The sequence below is a fragment of the Pseudochaenichthys georgianus genome, chromosome 3 (genome assembly GCF_902827115.2).
Source record: "Pseudochaenichthys georgianus chromosome 3, fPseGeo1.2, whole genome shotgun sequence".
Taxonomy (NCBI): Eukaryota; Metazoa; Chordata; class Actinopteri; order Perciformes; family Channichthyidae; genus Pseudochaenichthys; species Pseudochaenichthys georgianus.
In genome coordinates, this window is record NC_047505.1 from 52,399,414 (window position 1) to 52,410,597 (window position 11,184).

The 11,184-nt window shown below is 46.9% G+C and overlaps 1 long non-coding RNA gene across 1 annotated transcript; it reads right to left on the bottom strand.

The window, feature by feature from the left end:
* Positions 1–254: 254 nt before the first annotated feature.
* LOC117461713 (uncharacterized) lies at positions 255–9,050 on the bottom strand. Its single transcript, XR_004553742.2, has 3 exons — positions 9,024–9,050; positions 681–755; positions 255–385 (listed from the first exon to the last, which is right to left on the bottom strand). It is a non-coding gene; the product is annotated as an uncharacterized lncRNA (long non-coding RNA).
* Between the last annotated feature and the right edge of the window lie 2,134 nt (positions 9,051–11,184).

Here is an 11,184-nt window from a genome sequence, read left to right on the forward strand (position 1 = left end):
GGTCATCCACGTTTTTTAAGTCCTTAAGGCAGTCTTGAATTTTATTAGATGATTAATTTCATCAGGCTTGATTGATAAATATAGTTGAGTATCATCCGCATAACAATGAACGTTTACAGAATGATTCCTTATAATATTGCCTAACGGAAGCATATATAATGTGAACAAAATAGGTCCGAGCACTGAGCCCTGTGTTTATGAAACCATAAATAGAGAATTGAAGAAAAAAAAAAATATATATATATATAGCTGTGTGAAAAGTCTAAGACATGGGTTACAGGTCTGAATAGATATGCATTCTCATATATGTGTATGTGCACAAGTATGTATTGCTCTACTTCCTCGTCCGCAGCCAGCCAGCTCCACTCCTCACCAAATTCGTGACCTGCAAGAAACAGCAAACATAACTTGTACTCAGTATCTGTGTATTGACAAGTATATGTAGCCATGTAGCATTTTTGTGACGTAGTGACACTTAGTGAACAAATGTATCCGTCATGAAGGATGACTTAAGTCTCAAAAGAGCCCTAAGGCCTACCTGCATAACTGTTAATTGAACTTAAAAGATATGCAGATGTTTGAAATTAAAACCATCAATATGAAAATCTTCAGCCAGGAAATAATCATAATCAAACCTTTTGTTTCAATCTGAGACAAAACAAGTTGCATAATAAACTCACAAAGTCAAGACAAAGCTCTCAGATATGATGGATGACTCAAGCATCATCGAAGAACTTCTAGCAGGCCAGGAAAACCTGTTTGACAGGAGATAATGGTAGCAGAGAATATAAAGAGACATTTATGAATTACCAATTGTCATTTTATCACACATATAGTATGTTTCTTCACATAAACCTTTAAACATACACATATTGCATTCCTCTCACCACATGAGATTAGCTCAGGAACCCAGAGTGGCCCAGTGAATGATGGAGGAGACAAAGCAGGTCCTCAAAAGGGGATGGAGGGAAAACAACTCCTTAGGCTCTCATATATAGGGTGGTCAACCTAAAAGAGACATGGAAACATTATTAAGTCTCTCATCATCACAAATCAAGTATGAATTCATATAACATTATAAGACACATGACATACTCAACAAATCATAGACTTCTCAGTAGCCAAAAAGTGGTGAAGTGGAGCAAATCCTTGAAAATGGACGGAGGGGGAACAACTCCTCAAGCTCTCACATGTCAAGTGGTCAACCTGAGAGGGAATTGGATACATTATTAAGTCTCTAATCATCACAAATTAAGTATGATTTCATAAAACATAAACAATTATAAACTCACCATACTAGAGGAGACTCAACAGCGAAACTTTGGTGCAGTGCAGGCAGAGAGAGAGCAAGTCCTCGAACATGGACGGAGGGGGAACAACTCCTCAAGCTCTCACATGTCAAGTGGTCAACCTGAGAGGGAATTGGATACATTATTAAGTCTGAAAAATAAATAAAATGTTTTCCTCTGTCCTGCACCTAGAGTTGAACACTTTTGAGATGTAAAAACTTTTTTAAAATGATGAAGTATGAATTAATACAACATTAAAAAATACATGATACACTTATCAAATTCTAACAGTGGTCCCAAATGAGAGAACAAGTCCACAAATAGAACAGAGGAGAACAACCTGTAATGGAGAATAATTGATAATTTAGTGTACATGATCACACCATTAAGGATCAACACATAAGCACAATAAAACTTCTGAAAAGCATCATTAAAATGACAAATAATGAATTACTACATCCATAATGTGTGATGTGTAATAATAACAATAATATTAAATATTTCTCACCTTATCAGTGGAGCAGCTTTTTAAGCAGCTCACTCTTCTCTGCAAGTCTGTCAATCACAGAGTCCGAGTCCAAGGCCATGAGGATGTCTTTCTCTGTGGCCATCAACATAAATGCCTCCAATTTATCAGATGAGAGGCTGCTTCTGAGTCTGTTTTTAATAAACTTCAAAATTGAAAATGTGCGCTCACAAGCCACCTGTGTGAGGGATAATGTAAGCAGGTATTTATAAGCAAGGCCTAGGACAGGGTATGCATCTGTTAGCATGTTGAAGCGGCGAAGTATCTGGTAGCAGCACAGAGGGCATTCTTTGCAGGAGCAATAGCTTATGGGAGTTATCTCAACCTCTTCTGTGTTGTCCTCCTCACCACCTGATCCATCTTCTACTGTTCTTGCTTTGTACTCTGCCAATGGGGATGCCTTCAGCCTGTTCCACTGGAGTGCAAAGCTTTTCAACTCGGCCTGCATATTTTCCTTGGTTGCCCTGCTGTCAAATCCTTGCAAGCACTTGCTTAAGTCTTGAAGGGCAGTCTGGGGAAGAGCACTGGTGCAGAGCTGAAGGAAGTTTCTGGGATCCAGACATGCCAAGTCAGCATATAGATTGTCGTGTGTTAAAAGCGCCTATGAATGGCTTCAATTGCTGTGTCCATGATCCGGTTATGCACATTCACCTCATAGGATTTGTCTGCATCATCCAGGGTCTCATCCTGAGCCATCTCTCCAGGCAATACTTTCTTCATCCTCCTCCTCTTTTGTGGCAGTGTGGCCTCCACTTCAATGTCCGTGTCATCTCTCTCTTGGATTTCTGTGTTTGTCCAGTTGACAAATGTGTCTGCTGCTTTTTTTACAGAATCAAAATCTCTTCCCAAGCTTTTCAGCGTATCCTGTGTCGATGCCACCATTCTGTGAGCAGAGAGGATGTCCAATCCTGCCGTCTGAAGGTATTTAGACAATGGAGAGGTATGTTCAAATATGCAGAGGAAGATTTGAGCCGTCAAGATCGTCTCATACTTGAGCAATGACTCTGCATATCCTCTGGCCATGACACGGGTACATGGTTTCACTGTTGCCTGTTTCTGTATCGCTGATAATGTCAACAGCACATCAATGTACAGACCATCTTCGGGTTTTCCAAAGGAGCCAAACACCTTCTTCAGGGCCTCATGCTTGGCCCACCAGCATGTCTCGCCAATAGGAGCAAGGCGTCTACGTCTCTTGTTTCGGCCTGACTCTTCCCACACATTCATCCTTTTATATGACTCTTTGATGAATACCGCAATGCCATTGAGGAGCGCAAACAGGGACCCACTCTCAATAACAATCTGGGTTGTGTTTGCAAGCACCAGATTTAGTACATGTGCGTAGCACCATACATGCACCTGGTTTGGAGATTGTGCAGACAACAGTGAGGAGAATCCTTTGTATTGGCCTTGTATGTTTGATGCCCCATCAGTCGCATTTCCAATGCACATGGTCTTGCTGAGGCCCATTTTGTCCAGAACTTCTGACAGCATGTTGACAAAGGCCTGTCCAGTGGATGAACTGCACTTCAGCACTGCAACAAGCCTCTCATGAACAACATCAGTAACATACCTCATAATTATAGAGCATTGATCCTGAGAGGTGATGTCCTGCGTTGTGTCCAGCTGCACTGAAAACATTCCTGCTTTCTTGATATCACTGGAGATGTTTTCTTGAATCAGATGGTGAATTGCATCTATCACTGAGTTGACTGTGGTTTTGGAGAGTAACGTTACAAGGGAGCCTCTGCCTCTCGTGCCACCAGACAAATGCAACTTTTTGCTGTTATCAATGCAGCTGAAATCATACTTCCCCAGTAGAAGTATGAGTTCCAAGAAATTACCATGATCAACTGTGTGGTCTTCCAGAGTAGATGCTGCCTCATTTTCTGACCTCCTGTATGCAAGCCCCCTCTTCCCAAGAACCTTGATGACATCTATGATGCGCTCCAAAACCTGCCGTCTCTTTCTGACCTGCTCTCTGTGCGCCGACATCTGACTGCCACCAAACACACTGCTGATATCAGCACTGGCGGATTTCAAGAGGTAAGCTTCAGCACAGTTTCTGTGTGCACTGCTTCTCTCATGCTCCTCTGTGCGCTGGTGTATATGCCTCCAATCTGACATTCCACTGATGAACAGACTGCTATCAGTTCTCTTACCGAATGCCATACAGATGAAACAAAACAGCATGTGACGCTCTGGACAGTACGTCAGCCACCTTCTACTGGTGCCGTCTCTACTACAGAACACTTTCTGCACCACTGGATTGCTACTTTTTTGCTGAGCATGGTAATTTAAAAATGACTGGAGATTTTTCTGATCAGGTTGTGAAAACAAATCAGTTATTTGACTGGCACACTCATAGCTCTCAACAGCTGTTTCCCTCTCAGGTGATCCTGTCTTTGGGCTGACATACTCCTCACTCTCTACAACCTTTTCCCTCTCAGGTGGTGCAGTCTTTGGGCTGACATACTCCTCACTCTCTACAACCTTTTCCCTCTCAGGTGGTGCAGTCTTTGGGCTGACACACTCCTCACTCTCTACAACCTTTTCCCTCTCAGGTGGTGCAGTCTTTGGGCTGACACACTCCTCACTCTCTCCAGCCTTTTCCCTCTCAGGTGGTGCAGTCTTTGGGCTGACACACTCCTCACTCTCTCCAGTCTTTTCCCTCTCAGGTGGTGCTGTCTTTGGGCTGACACACTCCTCACTCTCTCCAGCCTTTTCCCTCTCAGGTGGTGCTGTCTTTGGGCTGACACACTCCTCACTCTCTCCAGTCTTTTCCCTCTCAGGTGGTGCTGTCTTTGGGCTGACACACTCCTCACTCTCTCCAGCCTTTTCCCTCTCAGGTGGTGCTGTCTTTGGGCTGACACACTCCTCACTCTCTCCAGCCTTTTCCCTCTCAGGTGGTGCTGTCTTTGGGCTGACACACTCCTCACTCTCTACAGCCTTTTCCCTCTCAGGTGGTGCTGTCTTTGGGCTGACACACTCCTCACTCTCTCCAGTCTTTTCCTCTCAGGTGGTGCTGTCTTTGGGCTGACACACTCCTCACTCTCTCCAGTCTTTTCCCTCTCAGGTGGTGCTGTCTTTGGGCTGACACACTCCTCACTCTCTCCAGTCCTTTTCCCTCTCAGGTGGTGCTGTCTTTGGGCTGACACACTCCTCACTCTCTCCCGCCTTTTCCCTCTCTGGTGGTGCTGTCTTTGGGCTGACACACTCCTCACTCTCTCCAGCCTTTTCCCTCTCAGGTGGTGCTGTCTTTGGGCTGACACACTCCTCACTCTCTCCAGCCTTTTCCCTCTCAGGTGGTGCTGTCTTTGGGCTGACACACTCCTCACTCTCTACAGCCTTTTCCCTCTCAGGTGGTGCTGTCTTTGGGCTGACACACTCCTCACTCTCTACAGCCTTTTCCCTCTCAGGTGGTGCAGTCTTTGGGCTGACACACTCCTCACTCTCTCCAGCCTTTTCCCTCTCAGGTGGTGCTGTCTTTGGGCTGACACACTCCTCACTCTCTCCAGCCTTTTCCCTCTCAGGTGGTGCTGTCTTTGGGCTGACACACTCCTCACTCTCTACAGCCTTTTCCCTCTCAGGTGGTGCAGTCTTTGGGCTGCCTGAATTGGTCTGGCTCTCTCCCTGAACTGACCAGCTGGACTTGCCCTGAACCTGTCTGGGCTGGACATAGGGAAAGCATATATCATTGGATGGGGAAATAACTCAAAACCACAGAATAATGTACAAGATAAAAGATTAGTGTTAGGATTTGTCTGTGTTAGTATTTTTCGTGTCCTTTTCTATCTTTGGGTTTCCTATTTTATTTTGTAAAGTGTTCACCCCCGTTTCCTGCCTGTTTGCTTTCTGTCGGTTTCCCTCTCTGATTACCCAATTGTGTTCACCTGGTACCCATGTGTTTTCTCCTCTCTCCTCACCTGTCTCGTGTTTATGTGATTAGTCCTGGGTGTATTTAAGTTCTGTGTGTTCTGTCTCTCTTTGTCGGGTTGTCTTGTGTCATGACTAGTTCGTCGGTGAGTGTTCCGTTTTGTCTTTGATTATATCTTAGCCTTGAAATAAAGGAATTATTTTTACTTTAATCTGCATTTGGGTCCTACCTGCTTCCTTCGCTCCACCGTAACATTACAACCCGACCTCAAATATGGGCCCAGCAGATCCTTTTGAGCAGGAATTATTGGATTTTACGTTTTCTTTGGCTACCTGCTCTCATCAATGGATAGGAGCGGTCAGGGTTCAGCAGCGAGATGCTGCTCTGGCAGAAGCAGTCCACCTTACACTGAGGAATCAAGGTTTGGTGAAATTCTTACCTGCCAGGCTTTTGGATTACCTCACGATTTGTTTTCCTGATCCTGACAGACCCAGGTCTCCCAACTCCTGTTTTGACACCACACGCATTGGTGTGGTCCATCTGGCGTCAGCCCCTGCTTCTCACCCAGTGTTTGCTACTGTCCAGGAGCCATTCGCTGGTACTCGTCTGGCCTTTGGAGGTCCACGGAGCCTCCAAACGGCTCCTAAAGGAAGGGGTCGCAAGGCCAGGTTGGCCCTCCACTGGTCCCTCCTCTAGTCCCTCCTCGAGTCCCCCTCTCTAGTTCGCCTCTCGAGTCCCCTCTCAAGTTCCCTTCTCTAGTCCCTCATCTAGTCTCCCCTCTCCAGTCCCTCCTCAAGTCCCCTCTCTAGTTCCCCTCTCGAGTCTCCTCTCGAGTTTCGTTCTCTAGTTCCTCCTCTGGTCCCTTCTCTAGTCCCCTCTGTAGTCCCTTCTCTAGTCCCTTCCCTAGTCCCTCCTCAGGTCACTTTCCTAGTCCCTTCTCTAGTCCCTTCTCTAGTCCCATCTAAAGTCCCTACTGAAGTGCTGTTGGAGGTCCCGCAGACTACTCTTCTGCCGGGGGTCCTGCCAACCCCAGGTCCTGTGCCGTTGGAGGTCCCACAGACTACTCTCCTGCCGGGGGTCCTGCCAACCCTTTGTCCTGTGCCGTTGGAGGCCCCGCCGACTGCTTCTCCTGCCGGGGGTCCTGCCGGCCCTTTGTCCTGTCCCGTTGGGGGTTCCGCCATCTGCTCTCCTGCCGGGGGTCCTGCCAACCCTTTGTCCTGTCCCGTTGGGGGTCCCGCCGACTACTCTCCTTCCGGGGGTCCTGCCATCCCTTTGTCCTGTCCCGTTGGGGGTCCCGCCGTCTACTCTCCTGCCGGGGGTCCTGCCAGCTCCTTGTCCTGTCTCGTTGGAGGTCCCGCCGACTACTCTCCTGCCGGGGGTCCTGCCAACCCTTTGTCCTGTGCCGTTGGAGGCCCCACCGACTCCTCTCATGCCGGGGGTCCTGCCAACTCTTAGTCCTGTGCCGTTGGAGGCCCCGCCGACTACTCTCCTGCCGGGGGTCCTGCCAACCCTTTGTCCTGTCCCGTTGGGGGTCCCGCCGTCTGCTCTCCTGCCGGGGGTCCTGCCAACCCTTTGTCCTGTGCTGTTGGAAGCCCCGCCGACTGCTCTCCTGCCGGGGGTCCTGCCAATCCCGTGTCCTGGTCCGAGGCCTGTCCCACCAGCTCCGACACCGGGTCCTGCCCGGCCTCCGGCACTGTCCCGTCAGCGCCTTCCTGCCCGGCCTGCGGAGCTGTCTGGTCTTCGCCCTCGAGCCCGGCCCCCTGAGTGCAGCGGTCCTCGCCCTCGGGCCCGGCCCCCTGACTCTTCCTGCCGCTGCCTTCGCCCCTCCATGGTCCCCACCTTGGACTCTGTCTTGCCCCCGGGCCGTCCGCCCGAGTCCCCTTTTGGGACTCCGCCTTACCCCGGGCCGTCCGCCCGAGACCCCTTCCTGGTCCTCTGCCTTGCCCCCGGGCCGTCCGCCCGAGACCCCTTCCTGGCCCTCTGCCTTGCCCCCGGGCCGTCCGCCCGAATCCCCCTTTTTGGACTCTGCCTTGCCCCCGGGCCGTCCGCCCGAGACCCCTTCCTGGTCCTCTGCCTTGCCCCCGGGCCGTCCGCCCGAGACCCCTTCCTGGTCCTCTGCCTTGCCCCTGGACGGTCAGTTCAGTCCCGTCCTCCTGACCCCCTCCTCCCACCCTGGTGGCTTAGTGATGCGTCCCTCCTCCGGACCCCCTCCACCCTCCCTGCTTGAGATTTTTGTTTTTTGTTTTGGGACGTCTGGGATCCGTCCCTTGAGGGGGGGGTACTGTTAGGATTTGTCTGTGTTAGTATTTTTCGTGTCCTTTTCTATCTTTGGGTTTCCTATTTATTTTGTAAAGTGTTCACCCCCGTTTCCTGCCTGTTTGCTTTCTGTCGGTTTCCCTCTCTGATTACCCAATTGTGTTCACCTGGTACCTATGTGTTTTCTCCTCCCTCCTCACCTGTCTCGTGTTTATGTGATTAGTCCTGGGTGTATTTAAGTTCTGTGTTTTCTGTCTCTCTTTGTCGGGTTGTCTTGTGTCATGACTAGTTCGTCGGTGAGTGTTCTGTTTTGTCTTTGATTATATCTTAGCCTTGAAATAAAGGAATTATTTTTACTTTAATCTGCATTTGGGTCCTACCTGCTTCCTTCGCTCCACCGTAACAATTAGTTCATATTGAACGAAACGTTCGTGAGTATAACAACACTAGTGGCTTTGCCATGTTTTCATTATGACACTTACTAGTGTTTTCCAATGCAAAAAAGTCAGATCTTTGTGACAATACCTGAAAATGCTCAAGACAGCACTATACACAGCCATTTGAAAACTACAGTAAAAGTAACACATTTACACAGAAATGAAAGTTACACACACATTATGAAATAGTTATCACCTCAGTAAACAATAAATGAATTGAAAGATTACAATAAATACAATGGCAAATTAAACTAATTATTTCCTATAGGTTTACTTGTATTTTGTGATAAAATTCAAAGTATCTCATCTGTATTTACAATATAGCTTGATTCTGCATCTCTACTTACGCTCGTTGGTCCATGTGAACGTTTACTGTTGCTATGGAAACGAGAGACCGCTGACGTTAGCAGCTCTTAGCTAGCCTAGCTAAATCATCTGAACAATAATATTAATAACCCATAATATCACAATTCAGCATATTTAAACAAAATCAACCACAACTACCAACATTCACAGCCCTTCAACTCTGGGCTAATATGTTGTCACAAGTAGGACTATGCAGTTAATTAGGTCACATCACATTTTTTGGACATGTCTCAAAAATGTAGCCTAGCCAGCCCCTGGCTAACGTTACTTACCATGTATGCCTCCACTCGCTCGTCTCCTTGCGCAGCAGCACCTGCTGGGGTGGTGACCCCGGCACCAAATAGGTCCGTCAATTTAGAATATTTAGTAGCCTCCACCTCCAGAGACTTCGGCTTTTTAAGTCGCAGTTTTTTCAGCACCACCCGGGCGTTTCTTCCGCTTATCCATTTTCAGCTCAGCACAGCAGCAGCCCGTCCCGCGACTCCCGCCAATGCTGCCATGAGGTCCCGCCCCACCCTGGTTTGTGTTGTGATTGACAGCGCTGTCAGGGCTCTCTGAGCCTGTCAGCCCATGATTGATTGACAATGACAAACAATAGACCAATAATATGTGTCGATGCTGGCAACACACTGCTAGCCCTCTGTAGCCAATTGGCCGGCCCAATTGGAGGGAATTTAGAGGAAAAAAAGACAGGACCGGCCCACATTGGGTCAACGGCCCACCGGGACGATGCCCGGTATGCCAGATGACCAGTCCACCCCTGACTGTAGGATACAAACTTACTGAGCTAGCAGCCAGAACAGAGAAGAAAAAAAACAACAGTTTTCAAAACCATAAACAATAATTATGTCTTACCCGTTGCTGTTTTGTGATCAAAGCTCTTGTTCAAGGGAATAAAAACGCTGCTTAAAGTTAATCCAATGTCTCTTAGTCACTTTAGAATTGTTCCTGATAATCTATCATTACATTCATGGCAGCAGAGTAGGTATAAAGTTTCGCAGTCCCGAGATAACGCTGTCTCACATGCTGTTTACGCAAACCTCTCTCTACTTGACGTAAGTGTTTAACTGGACTTACTAACTGTCACTCGATTCTATTGGCTCTAACGGTTCAGAAAAGTTGTCAATCACCCAAATCGACCAATGGGTTCCAAAGATATGATCCTGCGTAGTATAAACTACGCCCGCTCCGGCTCCATTACGCATTACGCAGCCAGAAGGGAGAGCTTCCCCACAGAGCAGGTGCTAGAGATGCTAGCTGACGATAGCTATGATCATACCAGATGACTCTTCGTCGGATGATGAAGATCTCCTCCAGCCAGACCTGGATCCGGACAGTAGTGACTCGGATGTTGAACTTCCACCACGGGAAAGGTATGTAATCTCTCTGTTTTTATATATTACTTATGTGTTTGGTGGAACTGCATCACAGTGCTAGCTTAGCCAAGAAGCTACAGGAATGATTAGGCAAAATGCTAAATAGTGTTACTTGTCTTTTTGGAGTTACATTTTCTAAATGAATGGCCAGTGAATGAATATATATATATATATATGTGTTTACTTATTTATTTGGTCTAATATTATTCATTTATTGTCCAATATTATCCTTTTTATATATTACTTTTGTGTTTGGTGGAACTGCATCACAGTGTTAGCTTAGCCAACAGGAATGATTAGCCAAAATGCTAAATGGTGTTACTTGCCTTTTTGGAGTTACATTTTCTAAATGAATGGCCAGTGAATGAATATACATGTGTTTACTTATTTATTTGGTGTAATATTATTCATTTATAGTCCAATATTATCCTATAAGTATAAGCCAGTGAATTAATCTAATCTCTTTGTTTTTACACATTTGTTAGATGGGGTGTGACCCCAGCAGGACAAAGCCACACACCCAGAATACTTTCAGGGAGCAGCTTGCTGCAGAATTGTTGGAGTTTGCTGAATACCCTGCTGAAGGCCCTGCACCTCCACCACCCCCTCCTCCACCACTCACATGCATGCCCGAGTATTATGGGGAAGATGCCACCAAGGTCAGGAAGAACTGCGGGAGGTGCCTAGATGCTGGACTCAAAAGGGTGAAGACACCTGTGTACTGCAGGAAGTGCCAGGTCCCTCTGTGCTTCACTGTCAAAAAGAACTGTTTCAGGGAGTGGCACGACCTAAATACTGGAACATTCAGGTAGGTATAAAGTTCAGGTAGGTATAACGTTTTGCGAGTGTTTATTTAAAAAAAAAAATACTTGTTTGTATATACCTAGTGTGATTTTATTGTATAGTGTGTTGGTAAAATATTTGTTGTTTTTACAAACCTACAGTGTGGTTTTATTGTATAGTACGTTGGTAAAATGTTTGTTTTTACATGCCTATAGTGTGTTGGTAAAATGTTTGAAATAAATCTGCCCCAGTTGGAGTCAAATGTTACCTATGT